Source organism: Pseudorasbora parva, chromosome 19, assembly GCF_024679245.1.
Source record: "Pseudorasbora parva isolate DD20220531a chromosome 19, ASM2467924v1, whole genome shotgun sequence".
NCBI classification, from domain to species: Eukaryota; Metazoa; Chordata; class Actinopteri; order Cypriniformes; family Gobionidae; genus Pseudorasbora; species Pseudorasbora parva.
In genome coordinates, this window is record NC_090190.1 from 12,732,114 (window position 1) to 12,746,936 (window position 14,823).

The following is a 14,823-nucleotide window of genomic DNA, read 5'->3' on the forward strand; positions in this document are numbered from 1 at the left end:
AGCTGGTCGATGTTCTAGAAGGCAAACATTTCCCCTGTTTATGAAATTTGCATGAATTAACATACTGTAAGAATATTTTAAACATTATGAAAAGAATTTACTGTATGGTCACTCCTAGAGGACTCTTTGGAGCAGCACAAACAAAATGTAATGACTATTGTTTTTTCTGTTAATGGCATTTTAAGCAGCTGAATGTAATGTGAATTTCTGTCCAATGATTAAGCATAAAGAAGGCGCTAAAAAGGAGAACCACTGCTATGATTTATGCTCAAGCAAGGAGAAAAATCTGCACATGCTGCACATACACAAAAGTTTGTGCTTGGTAAGAATTGAATGTTTTTGAGTAAATTATTTACTCTCCAGATGCATTTTTCAAAAGTTCATTTTGGACACTCAGGGCATCTTTTGAGGATTAAACATGATACATCTTTCTCATTCCCAAGATCATCCCCATTCTGTTGCTTATTCTACATTGGCATCAGAGGCTGTGAAATAAATATCTATCTTGCTACCTAGCCAAACATCACATCATTGGTAAAGTTGTCCTTGTAAAGCCTGTTTCTATGCTAGCAGATGTCTAGTGCTTTGTCGTGATATGCTGTCTTAGGCATGATGTCATCTTCATCTTGTACTGAAGAACTGAATGATCAGATTTAGCTGTTGTTTCTGCAGAAACCCTGCTATCTGCTGCTTCATGAGAAGCAGGAATCAAGAGAAAAATAGCATGAAAGTGATTTATTTCATCCAATCCCTGACTGTAAGTTATGACTGGAGCCTTTGTCTTTTCCCTGAAGGGGTTGAACTGTAGAAACAGCATGGCTGAGTTCGGAATGGGTGGAAATGTATTGTCTATAATGTGTTGGATACCTATCACTTTCACATATTGTAAAGCGATTAATGTTTATGATGGAATAGTTCGATTATACAGTACATATGGAACTATGGTATCATCCTTTCGCATTGTTGTGTTGCAGGAAGACATTATCAGCAGACATATGTCAGTGATATTTGAGATGTTGTAAAGTTACACATGAATTGAAGCAAAAAGATTTTTTGAATTGTATTTTATTATTTGTATTTTTAGATTTGTTAGTCTAGTATGTAGCATGCAAGTTTAAATCTGACCTAATTTAAAACAACAAAACAAAAACTGTTAAACTGAAATAATAATAAATGAAAATCTTAATTGCCTTTGACATCTTGATATCTCCTTTTGTATGATAATGACATAATTATGGGAAAGCTGTGACTTTATTAGACTGACTTTTTTCCCCAATATAAATTCAACTTCTGTATTTTCTTTTCTTTTGGGAGTTCAAAATCCAAGGCTCCAAAATATGAGGGAGCACATTGTTCTTCCCATATTTAATTTCCATCCAATAAAACCAGCTCATGAGAGTTGTTCATATCGTTTTCAGTAGACTACACTAAAGTCATTCAACTTGCAACCTAGTTTCAACTTTCCCTGAAAACTTTTTCTTTGACCTAATTCGTTCAAAAAGTGTTTGTGTAACGACAACTTTATGGAAACAAATCACATACTAGTGTTTTTTTTTGTTTGTTTTTTTGCATGTGCTTCATGAGTTATTCAAAGAGGGTTTTCATGTGGCCGCCTGCAGCTCTTAGAGTAGAAGAGTGAAGTTTAAGAGTAAAGAACTGTTTTCTGGTCCTGAAGCCATGAAGTATGTGCACTGCTGAGAATAAACCTGGGTCATGGTGACAACTGAGTCTTGGTAAATAAAATTAATTTCCATTAGTCCCCAATAAGGGCTACCATGTCAGCCTAACCTAATGACTAATCAAGATGATTCATTTTGAAACGGGACGGACAACCTGTAACAAACATCTTATTTTATTAAAAGAAAAAATGTATTAAAGCTTTCAAAATGTAACAATAAATATATGAACATTCACATGAGATCACAGAAATAGGGTGGAGCTGGCAAGACGTCAGACCCCGGAAGACTAATTCCCTGCTTCTGGTTCTTCAAGATTTTCCTATGGGGTTTTATAATGGGGTTTTTCAATTTATGTGTAAAATAAAACCACTCTGTGGAAAATATAACGTGATTACACTTTGAGTTTTCATTTCGTTCAACTATGTAAATTGCACACTAATGTTAGCGAAAACATGAATTTGAACAGAGTTTTTTATTAAGCAAGATAAAACAGCTTGGTGTATGAGTGTGTGCAGTGTACGTTGTACGTTGTAGAACAAGACATCATCAAGTTATGTTTACTACAGACTTTGTGCTGCCTTCACATGCTATTGTAAATAATGTAAATACGAGTTTCCTATAGTAAAAATTGCACCTGAATGCCCTCTGATGTTGTGTTTACCACTGGAAAGTTCGGAAATAATTTTGATAACCAAATTTTGAGATGGGTGTTACATATGCTTTTAACATGTGGCGGTGGCGGTGAGAACTAGGCCTACTTCTGTGACAGGTATGATTTATTAGTTTTCCCCAGAACAGCTCATCTTGTCTTGTCATTATAGTACTGCATATTTACATATACGAGCAATCGTTTGAAACGTTTTGTATTTTTTTAATACACAGCCAAAATAACCTGCATTTGACTAAAATGACAGAATCTAGACTATCAAAGCATCGTAAATATTTCAAAGCTATCTCACAACCAATTTGTACGTATTTTGCGAGGTGGCGTATAAGTATGAATGTGTGGTCGTACACATTCATACTTATACGCCACCTCGCAAAATACGTACAAATTGGTTGTGAGATAGCTTTGAAATATTTACGATGCTTTGATAGTCTAGATTCACTTGTATGAATTTGTACGTTTTGTCTAAACCCCAGTGGTGGGTAGGTTTAGGGGCGGGGTTTGAGGTAGGCAATTTGTACAAATTCAAACTAATTTGGCAACTCGTCAAATACGTATAATTTAGCTAAAAGCTTATGAATTTTGAATAAAGGTTGTACAAATTTGTACTAATCAGCCACCTCATAAAATATGTACGAATTGCTGTGAGATCGGGTTGAAATATTTATTTTGTTGTCTGTGCATGTGACACATCATTTTCCGAAAAAAATTAATCCTGAATACATGGCGTCCTCCATGATTCCTTTTCATTCCGACAAGCATTTGAATGCAGCAAGCTCGTAATTACAACTTCAGAAGTGGGAATTACGAATTTTCCGATAGCACGTAAAGGCGGGATAACCATAACCAGCAGCGAATTAAGGCCATTAGATAGACCTACTCCACAAGAACAAAAGTTCTCGCTCTCAGGGCTGCTGGGAGTCCTAGCTTCTTGATGCATCGTCTGAGCAGAACTTTTATTCTTGTGGATGTCTGAAAACCATTGTGTGAGTGGTCAGAAAGTGTGTGGGGTTAATGCAGGACTCCCCAGAAGTTTGGCACCTGTTTTGTCATGAAGCATGGAATGTCCTGGCCAGAACGAACATTGTTCTTGTTCTTACCACCTCGCGAAAACAAACTAATTTCTTTGTTCTTGCGGATTATGTAGCTAATTTTAGACTTCCGGGTTATGATATCCCTGCACCACTAGCCTATAGCAAACCCTAATAATCCAACCATCCAATAAATTCTCAATGGACAAAATCAAGTTCCGCCCAAAATGTCTTTCTTGTCTGACAAACCGTTTCACTCAGATAAACGTCACAATAAGGAAGACAAGACTTACGTTTCATGCCGACTTTAATGTTACCTAATTTATTTTCATGAGCCAGCCTGTTTTATGATGTTCCATCCCCACTTTTCAAATTGTTCTTTCACTCCTGTTTTCATCGATATATACAGTTAGAGTTGGCATTATAAATATATTGATTTTGCAGTATTAGGCTGCATTTATTTTCCTCCTAAATTGTTTGCGAAGCATAAAATTAATTTGTTAGACTCTGACATGTTTATGTATTTTAATTTAAAGGTCTTTGCAACTTTATGATATGGCGAGTCTTCATGTGCATGTGTATTACTGCAATGAGTGGGTGGCAAAACACTGCTGTAATACTAAGAACAGCTTTTTAGCTGGATTTAATGTTTTCTGTCAATCAAATCAAATTTGCTCATGCAAAAATCAGTGTCGGATTTCAAACCATTTGTACACCCCCTGATCTATCGCACTCAGGCCAGGGAAACCGTATCCCCCCAAGAGCTTCAGCAAAGATTACTGTGGTGGCATTAGATTTCAGCGCTGAGCTGCTCAATGTATTGATTCCTGCAGGATGGTGCTGCCGCTAGGAGAGATTTACTGTTGTAGTCTGGCTTTAACTGAGCCGTCGGTAGAGATGTTATCTGTAGGCCTGTGGATCAGAACTGGCAAAGTGATCTCTACACAATGTGCTCAGTCATCATCCCTCTGAAACACATGTCCAACTCTGCTAATGAATATCTATGATGTCAGTGTCTATGTCAGCAAAGCAGGACAATTGTAGCTCTAAATGGTGGTATGATGGGGACCCATCACCAACCGACGGCTTTATCGTTATCAGAAGGAGTCAGAGAGTGATGTAACATCATCCTTTCACACAGCTGTTTGATTCTCTATAACAGACACTTTTAAAGGGTTAGTTCACCCAAAAATGAAAGTTAGATGTTTATTTGCCCACCCCCAGTGCATCCAACATGTAGGTGTGTCTGTTTCTTCAGTCGAACACAAATGAAGATTTTTAACTCCAGCCGTGTGCTGTGTGCCAGTCATATAATGGGGTGAATAGGTAACAATTCTATGAGAGGAAAACATACAAACAAAAATAAATGCTTAGGCAACGTGCACAAAAACCCTGCTGCTCCTGATGACACATTGATTTGTTAAGACACGAACCGATCGGTTTCTGTGAGAAACCAAACAGTATTTATGTTATTTTTTTGCCTCATATCCGACGAGTCTCATCAAGTTTTCCCATCGGCTGTAACTTCCATCTGATGAGGTCAAACGGACGTGATCATAGATATATATATATAGAATCCTCAGTTGTGCCTGTGCAGATCGATTTAATGAGTATATACATGGTATATTACTATGATCGCGCCAGCTTGACCTCTTGACCTATATATAAAAAAAGCCCTCAACCGCTTTTGTTAGATTGTGCTTAAGAAAATAAGAAGAAAACTTTACATTATAGAGTGAAACCGGGAGTGTGATGTGGGGCATTGCGTGAACACATTGGCACTGTTCATTCGCTGCTAGACTGGCTCTCCAATTTTTTTGCGTACAGCCATACTTTGATGATAATGCCATACTTTGATGATAATGCCTTCTTTTGCTTGTTGGTAGGTCCAGGCTTATGCGGACTGAAGGCTTTAGTCCCTCTCACTGCAGTTTGTGTGCATGAGGTTTATCCATCCATATAGCGTGTGATGCTCCGGGTAAGTGTGTCAGAAGGAAGCAGCCATGACCTGGTCACAGCGACTCACACCCTTGAGCACACAACAAACTGCACCCTCAGGGCGAAAAAGAACATGGGCTTGCTGTTCTCTTTCTTTGAGCAACCAGAGTAATGTTTTTTAAAAGACACGAGTTTCAGGTGCCACGTGCAGAATGATTGATATGTGGGGGGTTGTGCGTCACGGTGTGCTTTTTCCTCGCCACCACATGATGGAGGCCTCCATTGACCTACTTTAGACCAAACAAGGGGAGCTTCCACAAACACGAGGCTGACTGTATTCTTGTGCTGGACGGTGGGTGAAAACGCACAATGGGGAGAGGTGAAACACTGATGACAGATCAGCCGATTGCAGCCTTTGACAGATGAGCAGAGACACTTCCCAGACCACCGTTTGGTTGGAAGACGTGATCCACTGATCTGGGACCACCGTTCCCCGGCAAAGGTTTTATCTTTATGTCATTTACAATGTCATGATCTCAATCTTACCGCAAACCTATTATGCTGATAGCGACATACTGAACACCTGGAGGCCGACTGTCCACAGACAGCTGTGTGGGTTGGCACCGTGGGCTGCTACCTGCATCAGAGCCTGTCATTAGGACCAAAGGCAGGAGATCAGCCACAGGGCATGGAAGTCTATAATTTAAAAACTCAGGCTTATTGACTGCCTTCAAACACCATGAAATATACACAGTTTTGAGGGGCTGCACTTTCAAAGGGTTTAAAGAAAAAAAATTATGGCCACCTGACAATTTACTTAGAGCTAGATTTATACATTTTACAAGGAAATGTGAGTGGCTCCTACTCCTTGAAAAACTCACAATATGGTGCTTTCTGCTAAACCAGTGCACAGTCCTCAACTTTTGTGACTCCAATGATATTCAAATAAAGTAAATTAAATTTCAGGATTCCAGAACTCCCACTCTTTTTATGACTTTTCAAGTTGTTTGTGATTTGTAAGGATTTAAAAGCAATATTTTTAAATGTAAAATTTCTATTTGATAAAGCTTTAATGCTTGGCATGACATAAAAATGTATTTTCCTTATGAAAATGCCCAAGGATTTCTAAGATTGTATTAAGTTACTTGACATGTTCAGGTCTTGAAATCACACTTTTAAAATTAGGTTACCTCTTTTTTCCAAGATTTTCTATAAAAAAGGAACAAAAGATAAGTAAGATAAGCTTAAAATAAGAAACAACTTGATTTTTTATATATTTTTAACTTGTTTTAATGTTTTTAAGTCATCTTTGGATGTTTGGGCCCTTTACTTGGACGTTTGGAAGATGGCAGCATAAAATGCAAGGTTGATTGGATATAATCAGTGTTTTTACATTTTAACGCATGTCCAGCCTCTATAAATGTCCGTGATGATATGAATATGATTGTATATAATAAGGACTTTGTATTAAAGTATTGTCACGTTCCTTCATTGCTATGGATTTATCTCATAGAACCTGATGTTTTCATTAGTATTTCATCGGCTAACATGTTTAAGACCAGTTAAAAGTGAATGGAGAGAGCTTTTTTTTAAATGGGAAATGTATACATCATCTGAAAGCTGAATAAATGAGCTTTCCATTGATGTATGGTTTGTTAGGATAGGGTTAGAATATTTGGCCGAGATACAACTATTTGAAAATCTGGAATCTGAGGGTGCAAAAAATCTAAATATTGAGAAAATCGCCTTTAAAGTTGTCCAAATGAAGTCCTTAGCAATGCACATTACTACTAGTGGTCCAGGGTCACAAATATTATTGATATTTTAACTAAATCAACAAGTTGCATGACCAATATGGAGAAACATGTTAACAAAAAAAAAAAAAAACAGGAAATAAAGACCCCTCAGACCTCAGATTTTTAGTAGCCTACTTGGCACAGATTGCAAATATTTCTGCAAAAATTCTCATTTACATAGGTAGTAATATAATATTTACGTCTTGTTAAAGTTATCATTCTGTCGACAGCTTCACACATACTGATCTTCAGCTGCACTCATGGCTGCTTTTTGTAACCTCTTGACCTCAGTGGCATGCCGTAACCTATTTCGGTTTGTCTCTCCGAATGGAAGTGTTCACAAATTCCTGAGACGAGAAAAATGTGTTGAATAGGATTGTACAAACGTGTGTGAATGATTCCTGCTCCTCTGCATCTGCAATGCATAGGAAGATGGTAATACCAAGATAGATTAATTGATTGTCAGTGTTTTTAGATTTGAAATAGAACTTGTATAAGTGCATGTCCCTCTATAAATGCCAGGGATGATGCGAATAAGATGTCTTTGTTTTTGAGCGTTGTCACATTTCCTTAATTGCTTATTGATTCGTCTTATAGAACCTGCTGTTTTCATTAGCATTTCACCGGCTAACCTGTTTAAGACCAGTTGAAAGTGAATGGAGAGGGCTTTTGCTTTTGTATCATGTTCCTTTAAGCCAGAGAACTGTTTGTACAGGGCTCCAGTAAATATAGCTTCTCATCGGGGGCTGCTGATGACAGCCATAATTACAGGATGAGCCGAGCAGCAGCTGAGAGAGAGGATGCATGTGGAGGTGTCTGTGCTACACTGTCCAAGCCTGTCTGGATGCACTCAGTCTCTCCGACTAACTATTACACAATACATTTCGAGGCACAGTGCTGAACCACCAAGGTCAGGTTTAACCACAATGAGCTCAGCAGGAAGACTGGGACTTTGAGAGAGAGAGACATGATGTAAAGTAGCTTTCACAGTAATTGTACCTAAATCAGGTGCTCAAACTTTAATGCGGTCATGCTCATTCTGCTATAATGTGCAGTGCCTGCAAGGTACATTTCTTCCACCTAAAGTCATCAGCGGGATTTGTGTGTTTTGCAGATGAAATGATAAAAGCGGGATACTTCACGCATAATTAGTCCTTCTAATTGATCTCTTATCTGCCCACATTGTCATAAAACAAAACAAAGAAACATAGGCTACACAAACTGTGACACTCAGATTTTTGTTTTGTGCCATATTGGGTATTTTCTTGTTACTACTGTTTTTGAAATTGAAGATATGTTGTTTAATACAAAAATTGTTGCAGTGCATCTATTCCTATCACAATTATCACTAGCATTAAAACAGATAGCTAAATCGGATATGGCAGGGGACTTCTTCGTGAACATAATCATTCATAATCCATTTAATGAACACAATGTTCAGTGAAGCTCAGCTTAACATGGATATCCTGTTCTGTAACACTGATATTCCAGCATACACACTGGTCAGTCATCTGCAGCCTGTACTATTTTCCATAGTGTGCAGGTTTCATGAAGCTTGGCACGCTGATCTATTTAAAATATGCAAAACTCCTACAGACACATAGTTTAAGCAGCTTAAGATTCACCCTGACAGCTGAGCACATACACTATTAATGCCAGCCCCTGTACACTACAATGTGTTTTTGGACAAGCCTCGAGCCAGTCAAGGGTGAATATGCACCGTGGTGACAAAACGTGAAGACCCCGCCCACTAGCACAGCGCTGCCTGCTGATTGGTCCGTGGCGGCTGTGAGGGAGAGCTACAAATCTGTACGAGTGTACTACACATGATTTTTGATCCTTTGCTGTCGTTCCAGATGGTTTCGCTCGGGAAAGTCTGTGGTGTTGTCATTCTACACGTTTTGCCCTAATTGTTTTATTTAGCACACGAGCCGCAGACAGGAGAAGTGGTAGTTCGCTTCCATGGGTGGACGTGCCCAACCAACTCGAGTAAATAACATTCACTGGGAATAAGTTTTCTCTCTCTTGCGGTGAGTAGGCTAACTTACGTCTTTGATACTACGTCTTTTAATCTTCACATTATAGCTCACTGTTGCGACATGCTGTTTTATTTATTTTTCCCTCAAATTACAATATTAACTATAACCAAGAAAAGATGTGGTTGTCCATCGCCTTTTGTTTTGATGCATTGTGCATGTGATGAACTAATAACTACCGTTTTTACCCAGAGTCAGAGTCAAAGATTATCTTCTCCTTTGATATTCCGTTTAGATACATCCATTATACCAACAGACTGAATTGTTGTACATTTGTAGGGCACAACGCGTCAATCACGTATATATTTGCAGAAACTGAGCAGTGTTTTAAAGAGCTATTTTTGTCTGAAAGGTTTGTATCTGTTTCATTTAATAAACTCTATGTAATATCCCCTGCTCTGGGGTGCGTTTCCTGTGGTTGCAAGTTTAGTCGTTACCAACACAATTCAACGGAACTTGCGAACATAGTTGGCTAACGATGCTTTTATGAAACGAACCCAGTTCTCTCCTCGAACGATTCGTTCTTTTGAGTCGGTTCTTTTCAGTTAATCGGGTGAACCGGTTTACAAAACGGTTTACTGATTCCCAATTTGTTAGAGCGATTTACTACCAGCTGCACACTAGCGGTTTGTTTGTGCGGGTGTGATACAAAATAATTGTGTGATGATGAGATAAGACAAACTGCTAACAGAACAGCAAATGATAGGCTATCTTTTTGAACCTGCTGTAGTATATTTTGCCAGCTGTCAGTTCAGTATTTCATAAGCTCATATGCATGGCACAGTGCCATGCATATTTTTTGCTTCCAAAAGGTGAAATACTCTTTCAGGTTACTTTCTATTTGAAAGTGATTTAAAGTATTTGTATCAGAATATTTTGCAGTAAACCTAAAATGTATTATTGATTACATACTTTTCAATGAATTCATGCTTTTCATGCGTTGTACCTTTTTGTGTGGCTTGAATCAGAGTTTGTACATTGTGATTTATCTTTGTGTTGGTTGTTTTGGTTAAAGGCACAGTATGTAATTTTCTTCACTAGAGGTTGCTTATTCAAAACAAAGGCATAGCGTAATGATGCTTTGATTTCATGGAATCATGGGATTCCACTTGTGTTCACATCTACAGCAGGTGGAAATTAATCAGATGGGACAAATGAGCTATGTATTAAATATAGTATGAAGCAGAGTGGGGCTAAAAGCCATTGGAGTGATTGCCAATGAGAGACAAGCGTGACACGAGAACAGTAGAACTTTTATTATGCCGCATGTGACCACTTCCGCTTCTTCTGGTCATGCCAATGTGGGGTTATGCAGCGCTATTTTTATCATTTATAAGTTACATTTTTATCATTTTATCATTATCAGATACATTTGAGTGTGTTAAGTTATGTTAAAATGCTACCCTTGCTCTGCAGCTAATATGATACTGCAAGCTAGATTATTAGACATGGTACAACATTTTACTCTCAGTACATCAAGAAAATGAGATTTGAACAGTAAGTCTAACTTGTGTTTGTGTTGACCTTTGATTAGTAGAAATTATTCGTTTTTTTTGTCCATCAATGTATCCAAACAGTTGTTCACCTGTCTAATAAAAAAGATAATATATTAAATTTGGTGTTTCCACGGTTTCTACAAAATAAAATGAGAAATTGGGGCAACATGGGTATGATGCCATTAACAGGCGACCCATGGACACATGTCCTGGTGAAAATTGCTTATTTCTCTGGATTTAAAAATTATATATTGTAAGTATACAAATCAACAAAATATTTAACATGTATACCATTTTTATGGTGTTTTATTGGATATTGGAAATATATATATTTGTTTACATATTGTGCCTTTTAAGTGCTTAGAACACTTGCATGAAGTTTTATTGAAAATGAGAAAAATACTTCCGCAACCAAGATTACTGAAAAAGGGGGTGGACTCTGATATGCTCTAGGGGGCTGCTAGAGTCTAGAGCTGCCAAACCAGTGACAAATGAGCATTTCTCAGAACTTCATCTCTGAAGATATTTTTCTGATTAAAACCCACCTTTCACTTCCTTCTAACTCCAGCTCCCACCCATTTAGCCCCAACCCTTTTACTCTTATCTCTTTAATCTCAGCCTCTCAAAAATATAATGTAGTGCATTTTAGATCACATTCTGCTCACTGTTTACTGTTTGACTTGTCAAAGCAAAGATTCAGAGGTTAATCGGTTTTATCTTGGTCTGCTGAGCCAGTGTGGGATGCTGAGAATTTTTTGAGCATTGTTTGTTTGTATACAAGTCAAGACATTATGGCTTATTATTTGATACAATGGACCATTATAGCAATCTAACAGTAAGAAAAATGATGGTTGATATTCTTTACATTAATTATTTATTTTCAATAGCAAAGAAAGGGGCTGTTTGGCTTTTGAGTTTACTTCAGGGCAAATTGTGTCTTCAGCAGTGCATGCTATTTCTTATTCCTGAATTTCGCTGGATAAGGAAAAGCTCAGTGAAACTTGGCAGGCATTCAGTAAGATGAGGCCGCATTACTGCAGGCTCTTCAAAAACATCCAATCCTCGTTCTCTGAAAAGGCTATGAACACATCAGCTTTGTGAGTTTATGTTAAGCTGTCACAGTAATGTTTACCCCTACTGTTTTTCCTTAGGCTTTAGTGGTTTGCATTTTCACAGCTGATAATCATTGAATCTTCTTCTCTTGGTGGTCATAAGTGTATAATCTACTCAGGAGGTCTGTTGACCCAGGAGCCAACTTGGTTTTTGTAATAGATGTCTACTGGCACAGTATATTTTGTTCAAATTCATGGAGATGTATCTTGAAGTGTATTGAGATGACAGAAGTATCTCCTGACAGAGATATAATCGAGCTTATGAGTTTTATGTGTGGTTGAAAGGCTTTCTTTTTCCAGTGATCATGTACAGACAAATCCCAATCATATAAGTCTGACCCCAAGGCCTGTGGAGTCTGGGTATTTTAAGAAATAGAGGAGGTAGAAAAGAAGTTGTTGATAAAAGAGACGGATATAGCCTATCTTACTATGTCTTTTTAGTTGGCGGAGAAAGCAGGATGAAAGAGGTCTGGGCTTTATCTACTGTCACTCAGTTCTTATGACAAGGGATAGTAAAGGTTTTGGCTTGCATCACGGCTGTAAAGAGAGCTAAATCAAATCATTGCGGTCAGCAAGAGGCCACCAGAGTGTCAGTAGTATTATAGAATCAGTCTCCACTGAGATATGACCTCTGTTGTCAGGTAACTCCATCCAACAACAGTACTCTCAATAAATATATTACAACTGAACGCTTTTAACAAGTACATGTGAGAAGTGCATACATCTAGGGGAAAGTAGATTTGTCTACATGATAGAGCATTTCAATTTACTTCATAACAAGGTAAATAGTGTATAACTTGTCTATGTTTAGGATGGGAATCCAAGTCTTTAACAATGTAAAAAGCTCAGTATGTATGAAACAGCATTTCACCCCCTCTTTAAGAATGTTGAGAGGAACAGGGGGAACGTTTTGGCGAGTGACTTATTGCCTTACTGTGAAGCAACAAGGAGACATCGCTAATTAGTGACCTTGCAATGCATTTACATGGGCGTCTGCATTAATGCTTCTCATTTACTTTGAATGGGTGATGTAATGCGTTGCCGAACTGAATTGTGGGTTCCATTACATCATTAACATTGTTTGCAGCTGAAGTTTCAGATGTGCCAAGCTCTAGAATCCCTCCGTCAAGCGTCGACACCGACTCCCTCTGTGAATGGCAGGGCAATCGTACACTTGGAGTGAAATGAGGTAGTTACTAGGGGGGTACTCTTCCAGTGTCAGTCCTGAAAGCCAGCTTTAAAACCTTAATTTTGATTCTGGCTGCAACTGGGAGCCAGTGGAGTGAGATCAGAAGATGTGTGACATGGGCTCTTTTTGGCTGATTGAAGAACACATGCTGGCGTGTTCTGGAGCCATCTACATCTATCATCAGGCTTGGTTAAAAATCCTGCTAGTAGAGTGTTCCAGTAGTCCAGTGAATGAAATTACAAGAACTTGGACAATTTGCATTGCAGGAAGGACCTGATTTTCCTGATGTTGTAAAGCGCAGTCCTGCATGACTGTAGTTTATCTCCGGCCCTGTTTACACCTAGTATTAAGATGCAGTAGCAACTTGGAACATGAGTCTTCGCAGTAGTTAGCACAAATTTAAGCCGTGATATCAACTTTTTGTGAAATAAACACTTATGGAAATGTAGAGATTAAACTTAAAGGTCCAAACGCATCCCAAAGTTCCCTGAAAATGTCTGTTAGTGCCTCAGTGACTACTTTGCTCCGAGAAGCTGTCAATTATAACGTCACCCCCCGAGTTTTTGTAGCATCAAATAACAAACTAAAAGAAACCTAATTTAAAGAGCGAACACTTGAACTAACATCAGCGTGAATAAAAACAGCCTAAAAGGACAGAAACCATTTTTGGAAGTGTAATTTGATTGTTCAGTTTGTCTATGTCCCATTACATTTCATGGAGGGGGTGGGCTTTATGACCTATACTGCTTCCAGTCACCTGGGGGCGATCGAGACACATTTGCTTCAGTTTTCAGTACTTGTGTGGCACGCTTGGTAAATATTATGGGAACCACTCTATAGCCAGATGGGCCTGTGTTCCAAAACCCAATGAACTGTCTTGCTGTATCTTAGATAGGCAGCTGACTTGTTTGTAATGTTCAGGTAACAATACTATGCAAATAACGCTCCTGGTGTGAAGCTTGTTCACAGTTGATTCACCAATTGTTGTTGCTAAGCTAATGACTTAATACTCTAATAAGCATAAAATATGCAGTAGGGCTGCAAAATATTGAAGAAAATGCATAATATTATAATATTAGACTTAATAAGATAAGATAATATTATATCGAATTTGGATCAGTCTTGTCTGTCCGATACCCGATCTGGCAAATAATGGCGGATTGGAGCCGATACCGATCCTCAGTATTGGATCAGTGCATCCCTAGTATAAGTATATTCCTAATACGTATATCCTAGTATATCCCTAGTCCTTCATGTTTATCTCCTCACTAGAGAATTTCACAGCAGTATTCAGATCAGAAATGTGTTCTTAATAAAGCTACTAAGGTTCATTCAGTCAAGAGCAGTGAGGGATTTTCAAGTTAACAGCAGATATAGTGCACTGTATATTACACTGCTTTTCACTGCTACACAGATCTAATATACACAGGATTTCTGTACTTGCAACATACGTGCACAGACATAACCAATGGTTTTCATGTGAACTTTGTTTCTGACATAACCTTGTGTGCATTTGTTTGCAGTTTAATTGCAATAACACATGAAAGAGAACTAGTCTAGTTTAAAATGCTCACAGACGCACAGACATCCAGCTCTCTGTGCTCATGCGTTGAGTGTATGTGCTCAAGTTGAGATTGATAAGGCTTTAAAATGCATGCAGACAATAATATAAAATGATAATGAAGAACTGCAATGTCACGTGAGCATGTCCACGATAGAGATGATCATCAAAACAGATGTTCAAACTGGTGTTCACGAGATGTGAAGACTCCGCCCTCTGGGGCCGGGAGCAGCAGCTCATTTGCATTTAAAGGATACACACAGAAAACAGCTCATTTTTCTCGAACTCCAAAATTGGCAATTTCAAAGGGTATGTTAA

General features: G+C 38.3%; 1 protein-coding gene across 3 annotated transcripts in view; it reads left to right on the forward strand.

Moving 5' to 3' along the window:
* The window catches only part of ripor2 (RHO family interacting cell polarization regulator 2), a 66,235-nt gene that overhangs the window by 8,634 nt on the left and 42,778 nt on the right, over positions 1–14,823 (forward strand). The window contains exon 1 of one of the 3 annotated variants that reach the window (XM_067424925.1): positions 8,929–9,141. The exons of the other annotated variants lie outside the window; for them this stretch is intronic. The gene's annotated coding sequence lies outside the window, so the exon portion shown is untranslated. Of the gene's footprint in view, positions 1–8,928; positions 9,142–14,823 lie in introns of those variants that run through there. 3 annotated transcript variants of the gene reach the window in all.